Source organism: Arctopsyche grandis, chromosome 11 (assembly GCF_051622035.1).
Source record: "Arctopsyche grandis isolate Sample6627 chromosome 11, ASM5162203v2, whole genome shotgun sequence".
Lineage (NCBI taxonomy): Eukaryota > Metazoa > Arthropoda > Insecta > Trichoptera > Hydropsychidae > Arctopsyche > Arctopsyche grandis.
This window is the reverse complement of record NC_135365.1, coordinates 26,981,418-27,003,145: the sequence shown is the minus strand read 5'-3', so window position 1 is coordinate 27,003,145 and position 21,728 is coordinate 26,981,418.

Below are 21,728 nucleotides of genomic sequence, written 5' to 3'. Positions count from 1 at the left end.
CACAGAGACACCTGTGAAGAGAAACCCAGCGAACCTTCAGATATAACCAGCAGCGTGGTCTAGTGGTGAATGTTGAATTATTTCGAACGTGATGTTACGAGTTCGATTCCCGTCTCGAATTCTCGCTGTTGGCCAGACCTTGATTTGTCAAGGTCGATCGTTTCTTATCAGAATTTGCCAATTTTTCTAATTTTCATTGAAACGATTCCTGTAAAATAGGCGTTTCCTTCCCAATTTTCTGTTGCGAACCTTTAGTTATTGTTATATCTTAGGTTTCGCCATATTGTTCACCATAGATGTCTCTGTGGTTGTTTATCGAATATAAAATTCGTATTGTTACATGAAAGTTATTTATCTTATTAATACGATGTTTGTAATATCTGACCATAGATGTCAGATATTGTTTAGATTTACATGTATCTATGTAATGATTAGAGGTCGGAATCTGAAGGGGCCGGAAACGTGCCGCCTATTGTTCCATTGTTGTAAATCCTTTGTAAAAAAGGTTCGACAAACCTTTAACAATGCATTTACAATCTTTGAACAATAAACAGCCCCTTCAGATTCCGGTCTCTAGTAATGATTATGTGGACCAGGAAGGCGCATTTGGGGTTTACCTGTTAAGCCTTCCTGGTATATTTGTATAACAATAGATAAATAAAAATATTAGCCAGCAGTATGACTTAATGGTATCGTGTATGTTTAGCACCAAGTGATCAGTGGGTTCGATCTGCCATCTGCTGATTAAATTTTGGGTATTTGTGACTCTAAATCGATCGTTTCTTATCAGAGTTTGCCAATTTTATCTGATCGTTGTTGAAACGGTTCCTGAAAATTACCGATACCTCCTGTCTTTATCAAAAAACCATCAAATGATGATGTCTATCACAATTAAAGGGCGGATAGGAAGCGTGCTTTTTCCAGGAATCAGGGCGTTTTGGGTCTATTTACAAAGCTAGAGGGCATACGTATAACCACGTGCCCGTATTTACGGGCATAACGTATTACCACGTAGAAGAGAACAAAACTAATTGATGAGAACTTTCTCCAAAAGTTCAAGGGAATTATAAACAAGCATGCCCAAAATAATAAACATATGTATATCATAGCAATTCTATCGTCATGACTAAAGAACGGACCCAGAGCGCGCCGTTCATTGTTCAATTGGTGTAAATGCATTGTACAAGGTTCACCGAACCTTTTTTTTGGACTCTAGCTTTGTAAATAGAGCCAAACCGCCCCGATTCCTGGAAAAAGCACGGTCCCTATCCGCGCTCTAGTAATCACTCAGCAGTCATTCGCCAACTATTTCTGGATGGACCACTTTCATTCTTCCTACATTCTCCTGAGTAACATTTTGCTGTAAATTTCTACATACTTTTAGCTAATTTGAGATCATCAACATATAATACCGGGCGTATTAAATTTGATACCATTATAGTATCCTAATCCATCTCCAGCATAATCTTCTGAGTGATCACTAATTTCAGAACGTTGACTTTTTCTACCGGGCGTGTTAGATTAGGCTAGGTTATGTTATATTCTTGAACACTATTCACATATTATCTCCAGTCCTATCTTATATGTACATAGGTGCCCACTAGTTTCAGAGTATCAACTTTTTCAACCAGTTAGGTTAGGCTAGGTCTGGGCTACAACTTTCATATACATACATACATCGAGCATATTTTAGATCTTGATAAATTAGAATAGACCCCTTCTAATCCTACTAATTACTTTTTGAATCTTTAAATTTTATTTAACCTTTTAAATGCTAACCAACACCGATCAGGGTTTGGCCAACAAATCCATAAGCCTGAGATACACTGATAGGCGTTGTATTTTGAGTATGTAAAAAATAAGCAAGAATATTGCCCGCTAAGCCTTTCTAGATAGAATTGAAAAAAAATCTATTGAACGTGGCTCGTGTAATCTATTTGCCAAAGTTTATAAAGACTGGTTTATACCGGAATTTCAGAATTTATAACCATTTCCAGCAGAATTTCCCGATGGAAATCCCTACCTGCCGAGTATTTCAGATTGTAGCTTGACATTTAGATTGTGAGCATTACATTTTAACAAAAATGAAGAAGACGGAACTAGTTTTCGAAAAATACATTCATTAGTAGACTTCTTTCGTTTATTTTATATTGTTGCAAGATATATTAGAGAGTCTACACACCCTTACAAAACTCGAAATCCTCGACGGTAATTATTTAGGGTTTGTTTGGATTAGCTACAATTTTTATACCTGCTTTCTATTTGATTTATTTATTTATATAATTTTAGCTATCTAGCTAATTTAAAAAATACATTCTTAATAACTTAACTCTAAAATTTTATGTATAAATTTATATGCACTGTCCTTCACAGAGGTGTCTCCTCGCACCTCGCAAGAATGCATCCACGGTCTTAGAAAACCTGACGCACTCGGGGAGGGCATTGTACATGAGCACACCCTTTGAAAAACACCACCAGCTGTCTTCTTTTTTCTTACTCTACCTACAAATAAATTGTTCTTATTTCTAGTATGATAACTAGAGGTAGGACCGGAAGCGTGCTTTTTCCAGGAAACAGGGCGTTTTGGGTCTATTTTCCAGGAAATAGAGCAAACTACAAAGCTAAAGTGCAAAAAAAAAGGTTCATCATAAAAATGAACAATGCACGGCGAAAAATAAACAAAGAACGTTATCCGCTCTTTAATGATAACTATAACATTTATAAATAATTATAGTTGGACATGTTGCCGAAATTTTCAGCGTGGCGGGCGGGCGGAAAAGACGTCAGCACTCAAAGGGTTAATCTTTATACGTTAAGTATCATCATCATATATTTATATGTAGATATTAGATTTACTTCTAAGTGCACTAAGATCTAAGCATTCGTATACTAACTACTCTTCCACCTAAACATGACTTGGAATCTTGAGACGTCGAAGTTCCAACACACATTACTGACGGAATCGATTGTCATTTCTACCGTATTATTGCACAGGTGTTAGCTAAGCTGCAAAATTGCTTACAAAGTAGTCAAAACTATTACGTAACGACACTCGTACAGTGAGTGCGTGGGTTTCGAAAACCACACCAGGAAAAGTGGTAATGTATCCTGAAAGAAGCTGGAGGCGATAACGAGACGCGTGCGTGTGTATGTGCCGAGCAGTCACACCCCACGACCGGTTTTTCGTTTTCAAGACACCCAGAACTTCTCAAAATGTACAAATTAAATCAAACAATGGAAAAAGTTTGCGAAGCGCTGAAGAGCGCAATAATCGCGCGCTCCGCTCTAGTGCTCTCCGGCCGCATCCCAGCGATTGTCCATCTTTTTTGTCTATTCCAGAAATTTTCGTCACACACTCTCGATTGATCAAATTGCGTAAATAAGTCGGTGAATCACCAACTAGCACAAAATTGTTAATGAATGAGAAAACAAATTTGTTTTGAGTGTTGGCTGACGAGTCGCAGTTGGCAACGGACACGTTCCAGATCCGCACAAACACGTACAAACCGATACGAAAGTATTTTGATGGAAATCCAAAAAACAAAAAAAAAAAACGGATGTGTGTGTGTGTGTGTGTGTGTGTGTATGTAAGGATTCGATGATCCAAACGGATGTATCCAATGCTCGCTAGAGCCGCGCCCAGCATTGTTTGACTTGGACAATTGTTGTTCAAGAAGCGAGTGTGTGTCGTTCGTTGACTTTGGTGGCGGAGAATTCCGAAATATTTATGACGTGATGACGTAGAGGTGGTTGGTGTTTATGACCGTGAATAATGGAATAGAAATCTCTCGTCGGAGATGTGCGTGGTCCTTTGAACAGTCCCAAATTCGTTAATTTTCCTAATTCATATCCCGGAAAACGATGGTTGAAGCTTTACTTCTTTCTTACTTGGAACAACTCCACTGGGCCTATAAATCATGTTTTATCTGCGTTGTAGTCGAGTTTTAATGCATTCCAATACAAATTAGACCAACAATGTATATACTAAGAACGGTAATTGGATTATTAGTCACATTACGATCGCCCAAAAGACAATGTTTGCCATGAAAATCGCGAATATGGAATATTTGACACTCGAGTTCTCGTTAGTATGATAGTTATTTTTAGTATGATGGACTTTGCGGCTGCCAGATGTTCCGTTATAGAGATTTTAGTGACTTTTGGACGAGCGCTTTGTGACCAATAATCACTGAACCACTAAGAACATACCATACCAATTCTTTTGATTGATTGAAAGTCGAAAGTTGCTACAAAAACGAAGCAATGTTCCGATAGAAAAATAAACATTTGAACATGTGCTAATATGCTTCTTTCGGTAATTTGAGTTGGTTGAACACCTGTTGTTTCAACTTAATTAAATTCAAGAAAATCGTTCTTCAGTCATTACCAAACTTCGGGTGAAAACACACAGTTTCGGGTGAATGTGGCACGTGGTTTTTTTTAAGCATGTTAAAAAAATGAGTCTTGCCATGCAGTGTCGTGCCGGGCATTCATGGATAGTGAGCGGACCCAAAGCGCGCCGTTCATTGTTCAATTGTTCGCCGTGCTTTGTTAAAGGTTCGCCAAACCTTTTTTTTTGCACTCTAGCTTTATAAATAGAGCCAAACCGCCCCGATTCCTGGAAAAATCACGCTCCTTATCCTACCTCTATTCATGGAACCCCTGGCACGCCCCGCCCCAAAATGACCCTCTGGACCTTTTCCGGTAAAATTGCATGCTTGTATTTATCCTTGCTTGACAGTGATCGATAATTGTGTATCCCATATGAAAAAATCATCTTTCCTGTTGTCACAAATCTTCTGTATTTATTGTGTGTATAATTTGTAAAAAATATGCACAAAATCTAAATCCACAGATGTCTCAATGGATTAATTCTGTAATTAATTAATTAATTGTTATTTCATGTTCTTCAACTTCTGGAAATACAGTGATTTGTGTAATAATAAAATGCTGCATTTTTTGTAATTAATTGTGCAGGAAGGCGCATTGGGGTCTTCCTGTTAAGCCTTCCTGGTATATCTATGTAAAAATAAAATAAAATTTCACGGGTTAATCTCGATGTATGTATTTTTCGCGTGCCAGATGTTCCGTGATCGATATTTTAGTGACATCGTTTTGTGCGGAATAATCACCGAACCGTTTAAAATTTATAATTCAAAAGAAGCATCTTATTTTTTTCTTGTAAATGCGATGCAAATGGAAGACATTGTGTAATATATCATACTTTGGTAAAAAAAAAAATGGATAAAAAGAAGTCCATCGTTTCGTGAGTGGCATTATTACGTTTGCTGGTGAAATGTCAATTATAATGAAATAATGTAATAATAAAATGCTGCATTGTCTGTAATTAATTGTCCAGGAAGGCGCATTGGGGCCTTCCTGGTATATGTCTATGTAAAAATAAATAAATAAACATCCAGATAGTACGGGGTTGGTCCACTGTGTCGCACAGCACCGTACGTGAGAGATCGTTTGTGAGATAAATTTATTAAGTGGGTCAATCAAAACCAATTGTTTCTCTCTAAAAGCAAGGACTTGTCCGGCGACCGACCGTCGCCGTCTCTTACGAGTACTACTAGTCTTATTTTGAGACTTTGCTTGTGTCCTAGGTCCAGCGGTGATCGACCTCTGCTCGTTGGGGCATTGCGGGGGAGCCGAGGCCGCGGGTTGTGGGCCTGCGGGCTCAGGCCCACATGTGCAGCGGATATGGACAAGGTTCTGGGTACTACATACATACATAGTACCCAACAAAACCCGACATGTGGCCGCTATTCTCTAGCCGAGCCTCCCAGAAACACACACACACACCCAACCGGAACATAAAAAGACACGAGCACTCAAAAAATACCCCTTCTAAATACTGGCTAAATAGTGACCCCCCTATAAGATTTTTTTTGCAGATGGCTCTTTTCGACTTTGATCTTCTAACCGTTATGAAATTTGATATCGTATAAAGTGACATCTCAGTTTAGCTCCTATATTTTTATTTTACATACATAGTATATACAAATATACGAGGAAGGCCTAACAGGTAAACCCCAATGCGCCTTCCTGGTCAATTACAAACAATGCAGCATTTTTATTATATAACTCTTTTTGCATCATTTTTGGTTTGGTGCATCCGCTCTAAAATCGCCAGATTAACAAAACGGCAGCTTTAAACGTAATTCTCGTCTTCTCGAATGATAGATTGCACATCAGATGACGGGTAACCTTTCGATGTGCACAGATGCAATTATTAAAATGGTAATTATTAAAATTGAGTTGGATCATTCAGGCGAGTTTAATAAGGCGAGATTCGATAAGTTCCGAATATTGCCTTATTAAACTCGCCAGAAAGATCCAACTCAATTTTAATAATTGCATCTGTGCACATCGAAAGGTTACTCGTCATCTGATGTGCAATCTATCATTCGAGAAAACGAGAATTACGTTTAAAGCTGCCGTTCTGTTAATCTGGCGATTTTAGAGCGGATGCACCAAACCCATTTACGAGACATCTATAAATTTGAACATTAATTTTTATTGTACACTAGTGCTTTTACCCGGCTTCGCTCGGTATTTGTAATACAAACTGCTTAAACATGACTAATATTATAGTAAACATTTTATTAAATTTATTTGAATAGCTTTTTTTTATTAAATTGACTGTCACAAACAAACAAACATATGTATATACTAAGACTCTTTCGAAATTATATGTATACCAGAATCCGGCGCCTGCGCCCCGGGGGCGAAGACTCGTCCCTCGTCCCCATGTCGTCATGGATACTTTGACTTGTTTACAAAGTTTTCGGTAAAAAAAAAACCACGTGCCACATTCACGTCTGTGTGATTTCGCCCTTAGGGCGTTTTTTGTCAAATAAATATGGTGCTGGAACGTCAACGATCTCTGATATAAAAAAACAAGAGAAAAATTATGAAATTAACTGATTCTCAAATGTCAGAAGATGGAAGCTCAGAGGATAAGGTTATGAAAAAATCAGAAAATTAAAAATTCGAAGAGTGTATTTTTATGTGGTTCATTCAAATGCTATCGTTTGGATAGCCAATATCTGGTCCATTATTGTATGAAAAGTATTTGCAATTTGGTAGCTTAAAAAGAACAGTTAACTTTAAGCAAAAATCCATAATAGAATTTCTTAATACAGAATAATTTAATATTGATCTTCATTATATATGTAAATTTAGACAAATAAGAATTATTCATACTAAATGTACATACACGTCTTTCCCTGTCAATGGTGATTTTTTCGATTATCCGGAGTTTTCATTATCCGGACTACCTTCATCCCCAATTAGTCCGGATAATCGAGGTTCTACTGTACAAACATTCAAAGAACCTAAAGTTTGTTCCAGTATAACTTCCGGTTAGAGGTCGTGGGTTCATATATAGGCCTAATTCGAACAATTTATTCGACTTTTTTTCGATGATTACGAGAACTTATATACATATGTATGTACTTGTTGTATGGTTATTAAATCCAGATAGACCGTTTCCTGTTAGTTTGCTAAACTATCTGACTTGTTGTGACGAATTCAATAATATCGGCATCCCCTCCTGTGAAAAGTTGGAGCTGCAGCAGAATCAAGTATCAGAAGTTAACACAAACTGATCCAAACTGGTTCAAATTTTGAAAAGTCTCACGTACTTGATTGTATCTCAAGTAGAAGTATAACTTCCGTCGATCTTTGCTATATCGAGTCTCAAAGGACCAACAACACTTCCTGGCAATAAACTTATATTAGTGTTAATAATATGCTTATTATATATTCAATGATAAAATTTTGACTTTATGACTCAAAACCAGCACCTTTGCTGGCAAATACTGATTACTCCCACTACCGACAACTTATTGCAGTTCAGCTAGTTTAATAAAACCCAGGGAAAAAAATTACTTGAATGACGGTGAATGGTGCAGCGAACTAGTTACATACATACTAGTATTGTACCCGATGAAATATCATCGCATGGGTTATGGCATATTAAGTTATTAAATAAAAAAAATTAAAATAAATGTGTCGGTGCTGTGTTTGATCCGCACGCGGTTGAATTTTTTTCAAATACCTTTTAAATATATTTAATTTAATAAAACCTACCTACATATAAAACACCAATAGAAAAATAAATTTTTAATAGATGGCGGTAAATGATCACAGACTTAGAGCCGACTATTTTCCTAGAGGAAAAATTTGGTAGCAAACAGTATACATATATAGACGTTTTTTTCTTTTGATATTATATTCGTACGTTTTGTTGGCAATGCTTTAGCTGTGACGTATGTACATATGTATGTCGAATCGAAACGACTATTATAGTACGGCGAGCGTTATCTTACACACACACACACACACACATAGATACACACACAGACACTCAGAATAGCGATATTATATACCTATATATGATGATATCCAGGGCTTTTTTCCCATGTAACGGGGTGGAACGGCGTTCCGGCACCTTTTTGTCTCAGCATTTTGTATGTTTCAAACGAATATTCTATATAATATAATCTTTTCCAATAAAAAAATTGACAAGAAGTAAGTTCCGGCACCTTCTGTTTAAAAAAAAAAAGCCTTGATGATATCTAATAACCAAATTGATCATGTACTAGCCGCTTTCATATTGAGCAAGTTCGATTATGCGTTTTGATCCAGAAGATCTTAATTATATTGTATCTTCAGCTGATCTTAATTTTATTGTATATCGCCTAATTTTCAGAACAAACTCTCAATCAACACGTCTCATGTTGAGATAACGTTAAAAAGAGTGAACCAGAAGTTCTATTCACGGCCTCTTCACCTGGCTACGTCGGAAAAGTGTTGTTATAACTCCTCAGTCGGCGGAATAGTGTTTAGTCTGTAACTAGTTTCGACTCCTTCCAAAACTTGGAACGCTCCCAATATTTACTCGTAAGGTTGGACGCACATCGAGACAGACCCAGCAGGTTCATCTTGCTCCAATCGCATCTCCGAGGCAGGAGTTCAGCGCGCTTCCTTAGGATGCTGTTTACAATAGCATAGCTGGATTTTTTTCTGTAGCCAAACATCACATGACTGCTGCCGCGTCCGTCATAACATGTGTACGATTCGTCTCTGCCAGTTTCACCCGGATTACAGACAGACAGACAGATAGGCACACACACATCTAGAGAACGACCAAATCGAATCAATTAGCGTCGGCTGCACCGGGGCCGACCCACCGCCGGAATTTAATGCGAATATAATTGCTTCTCTCTCTCTCTCCGAGACACATTCCCTAGATTGTTGTCGCCGATGGATGCACTCTCGGGAATTTCCTGGTCTGATCATATCTGCTCAATTTTTCCCATTTTATAATCCAAAGATCGTATCTGTGGAGGCAGGCGCTCCACTGTCGTCTGGCATCCGTGGCGTCTCCGAATCCTCTGGCGTTCAGAATTTGTTATTTGAAGCGGATGTTACAGCTTTTAATCATCCTATGTTGTGTTCTTGATGTATTGATGAAAGGTCAATACTTTTGGTTCAATTCCCAATTAGGTATGGTCTACAATTTATTCCAAATATGCGACTTGCGTCCTTCAAATTGAGCATTTGAAGCATTTGAATATGTATAACGCTCATCATAGTGGAATGGACTCGGTATGACGTCACCTAGTCCTCTTGTATTCTGTTTGCGCACACGTAAGCCAGGCTGTGCGACAAAAACGGGGAGATTTTCACGACACGTTATTGGCTCATCATCATAATGAGAAGACAATGTTCCATGATCCATATAATAATAAAAACCGAGTTGCGTTCCTGGTCAATATTATGAAAAATTGACCTAAATTTCATATGGCAGATTGTTTATATTTAAATTCCCAAAAACTTATGAGATGACGTCATGTCACAGACTACAGAAGTGCATCTTAAGAATAAATGTAGTCTCCATAGTTACAAAATGAATTAATATAAACAAGTTCTTAAGCATTCGTAATAAAAATGGATTATTGAAGAACTGTGGATTTCACAGTAAGATCTTATAAATAAGAACATTACCATTTTTATTTTTAATTGTCGTACCAATAAAAGGAAGCTTTTTAATATTGAAAAGCGAAAATTAATTAATTGAAATGGTTAAGGGGTTCAAATATTTAATTATTCAAGTATCTGCTATCGAGATTTAGACATTGCTGAGTACAAGTCAGATTTATATTAGATTTAGCTATTGATAAGGTTTCACAATCAAAATTGATATCACCAATCATCATCTGTTGTTTTGATTCCTTTTTATGCCCTCCAGAATGCAACATGAACTGTTGAAAAATATCAATTCCAGGAGACCCCTTTGATTCAAACGTGCGTCCATGATTCATTAATCTTTATGATTAATTGAAGTATTTAGAAATATGTTTTTGGAAATAAATTTCCTGGTTTTGAATTTGGAAACATGGTCATCTTAGTATAATCATCTTAATATAACCTACGGCACAGTCCAAAAATCATCCCCTGGAGTGTTTTTGGTGATATTTTATCCTTGTACTGACAATCATCGATAACGGTGATTTCGATATTTGAAATCTATTTATTTATATATTGAAAAATCAACAGGCAACAGATGTAGAAATTCATAAAATCTAATTATTAAATGCTATTTTTTATGTTTATGTATGGATGTATTTATGTTTATGTTCAAATGTATTTTTTTTATGTATAATTGATGAGTATATTATTTTCGTTATGTATCAATTTATGTTTAATTGTTATTTTGTTTTTTTTTTGTGTTATATTTTTTGACCATTGTGGCGCTTTAGGAATTCCTGTTATGCCACAATGGTCTGTTTAGAATAAAAAATAAATAAATAAATAAAAATAAAGAATAAATATAAAAAATAGCATCTGAGCCCAATTATAGATTTTTACAAAATACATACTATATCTAGAATATAATATAATTGGATAAACATAAAGTGATATAATATAATTGGATAAAGAATATATAATAGAAATAGAAATGGATCAATCAATCAAGACTGTCCTGATGGCAGTCCTGAATTGATGTAAGGAAATACCGAATAGATCAACCTCATTCAGCTCCCCGTTAAGCATAAGATAAACACGCTTTAGACAGGAATATTTTAGGGAATTGGTTTTGAAAGGATTAAGTGAAAAGAATGCAACGTGTCTAGAATACCTAACTGGGATCCTGAAAATAACCTTACTCAGTAAATCGGAACAATCAAGGAAACCATTTAGGAGCTTAAAAAAGAATGCAGCATCAATGAGTCGTCGCCTAACAGAAAGATTGTTAAAGGATATGATTTTTAAAATATGAATAAAATCTATGAAAAGCTTGTCGAAATAATGAGATTAACAATGAACTGAAGTAGCGCCCTTCCCAGCTGTGAGCCATGAGTAAGTGTGTTTTCGCCCTAAGATCATTGATGCGATGCTATTCAATGGCAAAATTTAGGCATATTGATTCCACGAATAGTTTGAATAGTTGGAGATTTGGGGTGTGATTCACACGTCCAGTTCGTTTCGGTGGTTGGTGATAAGGCAGATGAGTCGCGTGCCGGGGCGGACGTGGCACGCAGGCGGCACACCTTGAACCGGTGATAAATATGAGCCGTTTAAAAAGAAGAAGCGTAGGTTTAGTGTACACAAACATGGCGGCCGAGATGAATGTTTTAACAAGTTATTTTCAACGAGAGCCAACAGATGTTCGCAACACCTCCTCGCCGCCAAGCCCGGCACACGACCACCACCCAGAAACGAATCGCTCGCGAGGACTACGCTGATGATGATGATGATGATGATGATGATAATGCCCAACGGTGAGCCTACATTGCAGTTATGCAACTTTGAATTGGACGGAAATGCTTTGACATCTACTCCAATGTGGTGTTATCAATGCTATCACTATCATACAAAACTTCCGAAAATGTTGTCAATTCTTGAATGGAAGAACATAAGGTTCAAAAACAACTATACACCTCACAATAGAGTAAATTACCCATACTGTCTTAGAATATTTGTAGAAACACTATTATTATGTTGATAACATGAGTTATCTTCGTTTGTTTCCATTCAGAACATCCTTGATATTGTTTCTTTCGTTATCTTAAAAGCACTCATCCTGTTATAAATCAAGCCAAACGGAAAAATTTCAATGGGCTTTTAGCTCAATACATCATATCTTGCGCTAATGGATAATTCTTCATTTGAAAGCTACTTTCATCATTTTTTTTATTTTTTTAATATTCATGTAGTGAAAGATCAAATTGCTCAAAGTTGAACAACTTTGAATATAATTATTAAATTTTGATCCAATTCAATGTCTGATTAACAAATTATGTAAGTTACTAAAATCAAAAATAAGCATATCTATTTAATTTTAAGAAGATTCTCCGTAAGACAGTAAGAATTAAAAATTGATATCACTAAAAGTCACAAATACATTAACAGTTCCATTGGAAGTCATTTTTTTTTGGCTTGTAGTTTACTGATAAATATTTTTGTCAGTATTGAAATATGAAAGGTCAGTATTTCTATTAAATGACCTGTATTTATCCTATCGTTCAGTATACAAGTGGTCGGTATAAATAATAACATGCCAGTATTTATATTCAATGGTCAGTATTTAAAAATGAACGGTCAGTATTGATTTTAAATGGTAAGTTTTATTTTGACGAATGGCCAGTATTACTTTTTGGTTGGTATCACCATAAGGTTTATACCATCTTGATAGACAATTCAATCCAACAGACGTTGCTTATTTGTTCTGGCGAATGTACATACATATGTACGTCAGATTATTATACTGTCCATTTGTTATTGATACTGACATTTAATAATATGATACTGACCATCTTGTCAATAAACTGGCCGAAAACTGATTTACATACTTGAATTAATCACCGAAATTGATTAAAATACTGGCCATTTAGCTAACCCACAAGATTGATTTTATCGACATTTATAATTTACCAATCGATGCAGTATTATCGGAGACATGATTTCTCTTAAAGATCGTTTCACATTCTACAAAATATATACGGATAAAGTTACACTAAAGTTGGATAAAGTTGATGTCATAGAATTGCTCACGTGGGCTATTTCCGCATTATTCGATAATTCCGCACGAAGCGATCTCGCACACATCACTAAAATCTCGACCAAGGAACATCTGGCACCCGAAAATTCCATCCATCGAGAGTTAAACACGCGACTATCATAACGAGAGGTCGAGTGCCAGATTGACAGACAGATACTTCAAAGTAGGACTGCCAGATTTATTGATAACCAAACCGGGATATTCCTATTCCCCCCCCCCCCCCCCAAGAATGATAAAAAAAACTTAGTAAAAGCGTAAACTTAACAAATTAAGATCCCCCCCCCCCTCCAGGCACAGATATTACTAGAGGCAAGACCATTGATGTATATTACACTAGATGGGCCCAGACGTGTTATTTTGGTCGGAGATCTTGTCTTCACTAACTGAGGGGTGCGGGGGGTTTAACTACCGGGGAAGTTGGGTTTTTTCCCTACGACGCAGCGGTACCTACCTACCTACTAAGAGAAACTGTGCATGCGCCATGTATTTTGCATGCGCCATGTATTTTGCATGCGCCATGTATTTTGCATGCGCCATGTATTTTGCATGCGCCAAAATTTAGACAAGTATAACTCGTGAGGGCGGATCTAGTATATTCTAGATCTATGGGCAAGACCGGAAGCGTGCCTTTTCCAGGAAACAGGGCGTTTTGGGTCTATTTTCCAGGAAACAGGGTTAACTACAAAGCTAGAGTGCAAAAAAAAGGTTAATCATAAAAATGAACAATGCACTGCAAACAATGAACAAGGAACGGAACAAACTTGGTCCGCTCTTTAGATATTACAGGAATGATAAAAAAAAAATTAACAAATTACATTTAAAATCCTTCCTTTTATAAACTAGAATTTCGTTTCTTTTTTTCCAGTTTATTTAGTTATTTTAATATTAAATGAAATTAATTACATATTGCCAAAGAAGATTGAAAATTTTTTTGTTGCTTTTTTAATCATGGAAGTGGATCTACGGTGAGATTGAGATTCGTGCATTTTTTTGCAGTATTTCTGAACAATGAAAGGTCAATAAGCAGCTATCGAAAACCGAGACATTTGGCTGTCATGAAAGGTCCTTTCGGGACGCCGGAACGAGAGGCTTAAAACCGGGACAAACCCGGAATACCGGGACGCCTGGCAGCCCTACCTCAAAGTGAAGTAGCATTACACATTAAAAGAAGATCAAACTGCAGTGGGAAACAGTGGCGCATAAAAAAACAATGATAGCGCAATAACGATCGTTGCAAAAGCCGTAGAATATATAGTGAATAAAATGAAAAGTATAAACAGTGATGATACTGGAGATGTAAATGATATTTGAGTGGGCAGCGAGCGCCGTTGCCGGTTCGACGCTGCGTCGGCGCAAGCTATCTCCCCTCTCGCTCTCGCTCAATCGAGATACAGCGAGAGAGAGGGAGATGCAACACTGGCCCACGTGCGGATGTGACACTTGGCGCCCGAACCGGACAAAACGCCGGTTCGGTTCCAAACACACGCCAACAACAAACTCAAAAACTACACCAAAAACTTAATTCGCTCGCCCCGTTTGAACGTATATGTGTAGAACTATGTTGGTACCAAGTTAGTACAAAATTCGTACTAACTGCTAGTATGTACTACTAGCATACCATGACAATTTGCACTGAAGTTGTTCTTATATAGGGCTGCCAGGCGTCCCGGTTAATCAGGATTGTCACCAGTTTTAAGTCCCGTGTCCCGGTGTCCCGAAGAAACCTCTCGGGACGCCCAAATGTCCCGGTTTACTACTTTTTAAATTCCTACAGAAGTTTTTAACTCAGAATTATAAAAGATGTAACATAAACTATGGACAAAAAGTCGATGACAGATGAAATAAATATCTGAAAAAATCTGTGGATACTGTTGAAAGTATTCTAAAATGCATTGAAAACTATGATTTAAATTGTTGCCAAATGTTTGATTATCTATTTACAAACAAAATACTCTTGAAAAAGGCAAAATATAATGAAAAGTATAAAAAATATAGATTTTAGAAACCTATTTATTAAAAAAATTGTATTTTTTGTTTGCATTATTTGTATTTTTTATGGTTGCTTTTGTTCCAATTCGTTGGTTTTTAATTTAATTTTTTTATGACTACTTTTGTTCCTATTTAAGTAATTAATATAATAAAATTATTTAATATAAATTAAAAATTATTTGATCTAATTTTTCGGGGGGGGGGGGGGGAGTGTCCCGGTTTGATTTGCATGAAATCTATCTTATATAGGGCTGCCAGGCGTCCCGATTAATCGGGATTGTCACCGGTTTTAAGCCTCGTGTCCCAGTGTCCCGGACGAACCTTTCGGTACGCCCAAAAATCCCAGTTTTAAAATTTTTCTATTATGCATACTTTTTAAGAAATTCACAAGAGACAAATTTTATTATGTAGAGCTCTTTTTCCTATTACGCTGCACATATTAACATTATAATAATATAATACTATGATTACCAACAAAATTAATTTAAAATTGTAAATTAGATAATGATCAGTAGATCAGTAGCTATTAAAATAGATATAAAATGTATTGTGAACATAATACATTTACTCCGTATTAAAAGTTAACGATATCCAAAAGCATTTGCATTATTTAAGTAGCTTGGGTCGGATGTCAGCGTTCAAAAAAACGGTTGGATAACCTGTTGCCACGCGATTCATTCGAAGCTGGCAGGCTGACGGATCAAGAACAATAAACTACTTCTACCACTACTGTGCGTCTTTCAGTCCGATCTCGGAAACGAAGTTTCACTTCTTTTTGTTTTTGATATGTAAACATAATTCCAACTGTTTTTTAGAAAGACCCTCATCTGCTCATAAAACTCTCCTCAATGCCTACCATAACTTTGATTCAGCACTACGGATTGACTGTGGAAATCAACAGGTCAATAATATACATATGTATGTAAGTACTATTGCTATGCGAGAGATAATTTTAATTAAATCGACATATCATATAAATATTTGCCTTGAGGTTTACTCTGATATAATATATACATAGGTATACCCTATGAAGATATCAGGAAGAGGCTCAGTTCTACGTCATAAATCCATCCAAAAGATTCTATCCAAAGGCTGTATAAAATATCCAAACATTATTATTTAGTGAATTTGTGCAAATTTTCAATTTGATAAACGAAGTGTTTCGAATTAGACGATGAATAATGGTATAATCGGCCGAATCGTGAACGGCCTTGGTCTATTTCGATTTTCATCCAGCCGATAATCCGAGTGGACGATGAAAAAACATGTATGTATGTAAATGCAAGATTGATTTTTTTACACAGCAATAAATTCATGCAATCGTAAACGACGAGATTTGACGAGTGATGCAATAAAAAATATTGCGAACACGCCCCGTTTTAATTCGATTTATTATAGTCGGTTTCACGGTCAAATTGTTCATATTTATAATATTTATATGCAAGGCGCAGAAATCCGTACATAAATATTTTACGCAAAAACGATCCATATGAAGATTTTGTTGAAAAATTCAAATTTGTTACTTTTTGACAAAAACGGTGGCTAAAGTTGCAAAATTTAAGTTTTAGAATATGTACGTAATGATTTATAAATACAATAATAATTATTGATGAATCTATAAATGAATATTTATAATATATATTTGAATATACAATTTGATTGATCATCACAACTAACACGTTTCGGATAATTAGTTGCGTTACTAATTGATTAAAACATGAAATAAATCACAAAAACAGGAAAAATACTAATTATAATTATAATATATGTATATATATATATGTATATATATATATATATATATATATATATATATATATATATATATATATATATATATATATATATATATATATATATATATATATATATATATATATATATATATATATATATATATATATATATATATATATATATATATATATATATATATATATATATATATATATATATATATATATATATATATATATATATATATATATATATATATATATATATATATATATATATATATATATATATATATATATATATATATATATATATATATATATATATATATATATATATATATATATATATATATATATATATATATATATATATATATATATATATATATATATATATATATATATATATATATATATATATATATATATATATATATATATATATATATATATATATATATATATATATATATATATATATATATATATATATATATATATATATATATATATATATATATATATATATATATATATATATATATATATATATATATATATATATATATATATATATATATATATATATATATATATATATATATATATATATATATATATATATATATATATATATATATATATATATATATATATATATATATATATATATATATATATATATATATATATATATATATATATATATATATATATATATATATATATATATATATATATATATATATATATATATATATATATATATATATATATATATATATATATATATATATATATATATATATATATATATATATATATATATATATATATATATATATATATATATATATATATATATATATATATAAATATATATATCCAATAAAGACCCAACCCGTAAAGTTGTACAAAATATTAAAAAAAAAAAAACAACAAAAAGTATTGTTGCTACTTTCATCAAACTTTATGAGTTTACTCTTTTTTACATCAAAACAAATATAATATAAGTAGCGTGGGTTGGATGTTTTTTGCAAAACTACGTCTGATTAAAGCAGTTAGCTCGATATGCGTAACGAGTCAGTCAACGAATTAATCAATTCATAAAAAGGATTAAAATAATCTCATAAAAAAACCAAATATATACAATAACAAAACAAAATATGCGGTTTTACAATAAAAATAATCAAACCCACAATTGATTCATTAATCTCTTTTGCTCAAGTGGAACGTCAATTCAACCTAACAGAACCAACCCACATAAGAGATTTTCTGATATCAGAAACTGTTTTATTATAAAATATGTACACCAAATTTATACAATTCGGTAATATTGGGTAACAGCAACAACACGCCATTGATTGCTATCATTAAATTTTATGAGTTCGCTTTTATATTATACAAGAAAAAACTCATTTGGATGCAGTTTTTCAAAAATGATCCAATCCATTTAAATAGAATGTACATACGTACAATGTAAAAAATAAAATTTAAAAATTGTTTATAATCGTTGCTTGCATCATACATAAGAGATAACAATTAACCCTCATCAGTAAATATGCTAGTTAGTAAGGATAAATAATAAATAATATCGAGTGATTGGATTAATGTAACATATTTGAATATATTAACAAGTTTCTGCATAGTTTATAACGAACTCATCAATATACTCGTCGAGCTTAAAATCACATGTGATACAATAACACTAGCATCTTCCAACAACAATTAACAATTTTAACAAATGCATTAATAATAACGGGCTACATACAATAGTTAATTGTATAGCCTTAGTAATATCAAGCGATGTATCCAATATTCGAAATTAATTTTGTATGAAGGATCTAATCCACACAAGCAAAAATTTCTCGGCGTCAACTTTGACAGTAGGAAAATGGTACAGATGTTGGTCAGAGTACAACATTGTCATCATACAAAGACTTGTTTTGCTATTGTGAATTTAATAGGGCTGTGGAGTCGTTAAACACACGACTTCGATACCGACTCCGACATTATCCCACAATCAGTTAATTTTCGAATTACTCTGGAGTATTGAGTGCTGCATATATGTATGTAATTCATCATCATCATCTACAGCCACTCATCATCCACTGCTGGATGAAGGCCTCTCCAACACGCTTCTACTCGTCTCTGTTTTGCGCTACTCTCATCCATCTCACCTGCAAATTTTCCTAATTTCGTCTACCAATCTTCCATGCGGTCTTCTATTTACTCTTTGCATTCTCTCGAGTACTATTCTAGCACGTCTATTCTTCTAGCCACGTGGCCTGCCCATTGCCATTTTAATCTCTTTCATCTATCCACTATGTCTGCTTCTCACCCACGTATTCTGCTTCCTGTCTTTCCTCGTAATGCCGGGCATATAGCGTTCCATACTTTTTTTAGTGCAACGGATTTTGTGTAGCATTAAATACATTTGAACGCCAATATGTATGTATGTAATTATCTAATTTTTATTATTACAATTTTATATTATTTGTTTATATTATTTAATAAACTAATAAAATGTAAACATTTGACGTAAGGAATTTGTTGAATATTATTCATCTTATTTAGACAAAGATAGAAACACAGTGTCATGAATTGGATCACTCGTAATAATACAGTATTGTACATACACTACCGAGAATAAAAAATAAATGGGATTTAGCGCGAAACTGATGTCCCTCGAATTTTCAAAGATTATGTATAGGCAAAAAGCCTCGACTCTACATACAGCCTTGGAATTTAGTGGTGAATATTTTTAAAAACGTATTAGGTACATTGATGGGTTTTTTATGTGATAAAAAACATTTCATTCATTGTTCGCTTGAACTGGAACAGGTAAACATCAAGAATTAGCGTTACCTGGCATTTGACGTAAGATCCAACATGATACTTATATTGTGTAAGTCTCTGCAATTACTATCAGAAATACTCCAAATAAATTGTTGGAGGTGCGAAATGAATTTCTAAAAACAAATTGTAAGTACGTTGTAAATAATCCGCGATTTGTGCCGAATTGACGTTTCAGCTTCGGTTTCATTCGCATCCACAATGGAATATAAACGCATTCGTTTGTGATTCACCAAGACAACTTTGTGGATCCAAATGATAGTGAATTATTATACATTCTCAATGTTTTGTGTGTGGGGGGGGGGGGGGCAGTCGCTCCCCCCTAGATTTGAACTGGACTATCCACGGTGTTTAATGTATTATTATGAATTTGAATTAAAATACTAAACCAAAAAAAATAGAATATTGAAATTCTTTAGAAAACTATCAGGTCGAAATTAAGTTTTTAACCCTTTGAGTGCTGACAAATGCCGATCGGCGTTTTGCCAACAAGTCCATGAGCATGAAATACGAAAATAGGCGTTGATTTGAGTATGTAAAAATAAACAAGAATACTACCCGCTAAGCCTTTCCAGGTAGCATTGAAAAAAAATGCATTGAACAAGGGTTGTGTAATCCGTGTCAATGTTTATAAAGAATGGTTTACACCGGAATTTTTAACCATAGCAGAATTTTCCGAAAGAAATCCCAAGCTGCTGAGTGTTTTAGATTGTGGCTTGGCATTTAGATTGCGTGCATTACATTTGAACAACAATGAACAAGACGGAACTAGTTTTGGAAAAATACATTCATTAATAGGCTTCTTTTGTTTATTTTATAGTGTTGCAAGATATATTAGAGAGTCTAAACACACCTTTACAAAACTCGAAATCCTCGGCGGTAGCTAATTAGGGTTTGTTTGGATTAGCTACAATTTTTATACCTGCTTTCTATTGGATTTATAAATAATTCTAATTGGAAATGTTGGCGCAATTTTCAGCGTGGCGGGCTTTCAACACCCAAAGGGTTAATATAATACACCTCCCCCCCCCCTAGAAAGTTATTCATTACTGATCAAAAAATTTGGCCCCCATGAGAAAAGCTGAAATGACGCCCCTATGAATATGGAATATTTCGCACTCGAATTCTCGTTAGTATGACAGTTATCGTTAGTATGATGGACTTTTCAGCTGCTGGAAGTTCCTTTACTGAGATTTTAGTGACCAATAATCACCGAACCACTAAGAACATACCCGGTCTCCGTGACGAGACAGAATGTTAAACGACAGAAAACGCAAATACGCACCATTTTTTTTGATCAAATTAATACAGGCTTTTCCTCCGGTATTAATTTGCGCGCGCAGAATAGCATGTTCCTCTTGTTTCTGTTGTATCCTGCTTGCGCAAATTAAGTGAGTATGTACCGTTTACCATGCACCATTTTTTTTCGATCATTCGATTTCGATTTTCGATTTTCGATCTTTGCCTTCGGATATTTGCGTTTTCTGTCGTTTAAGAGGGCTGTACACCCGAAACCTTAATTTTGTTACCGTTCCTTTCTTCGATATATATATTGAGTGTATGTATAAATTGAGTGAATGCGACAATATATATCAATATATATATATTGAGTGAAAGCGACAGTTGCGCTTCAACCAGATGAAACGTATTTTAAATTGACAAAATCGAGGTTTCGTATTCTCCTATTTTCTCCTCCAAAACTGGACCAATTTTTAAAAAAATTTCATCATCGGTATGAGAAAGATACTTTCTGTGCATCTATCGGCGTATTTTTTTTAAATCGACCGTTAAATAACCACGCTAGACTCTTATCGTGGGTGTAAAAAAGAGGCGATTTTATAGATGTTTGGCGGCTCCTAGCTCCTATAAAAAATAATTAATCAAAAAAATAAAACGATAGATGCACCCCAATGGTGGATATCCATAGCATATTATAAAATAATTTCTCTAGTGCCATAATTGAGGTAGGGAGAAGTATAGTACGTTTGTATGGACAAGGCGCTGCTGTCCAGCCCTCTTAACATTCTGTCTCGTCACGTAGACCCGAACATACCATAGCACTTCAT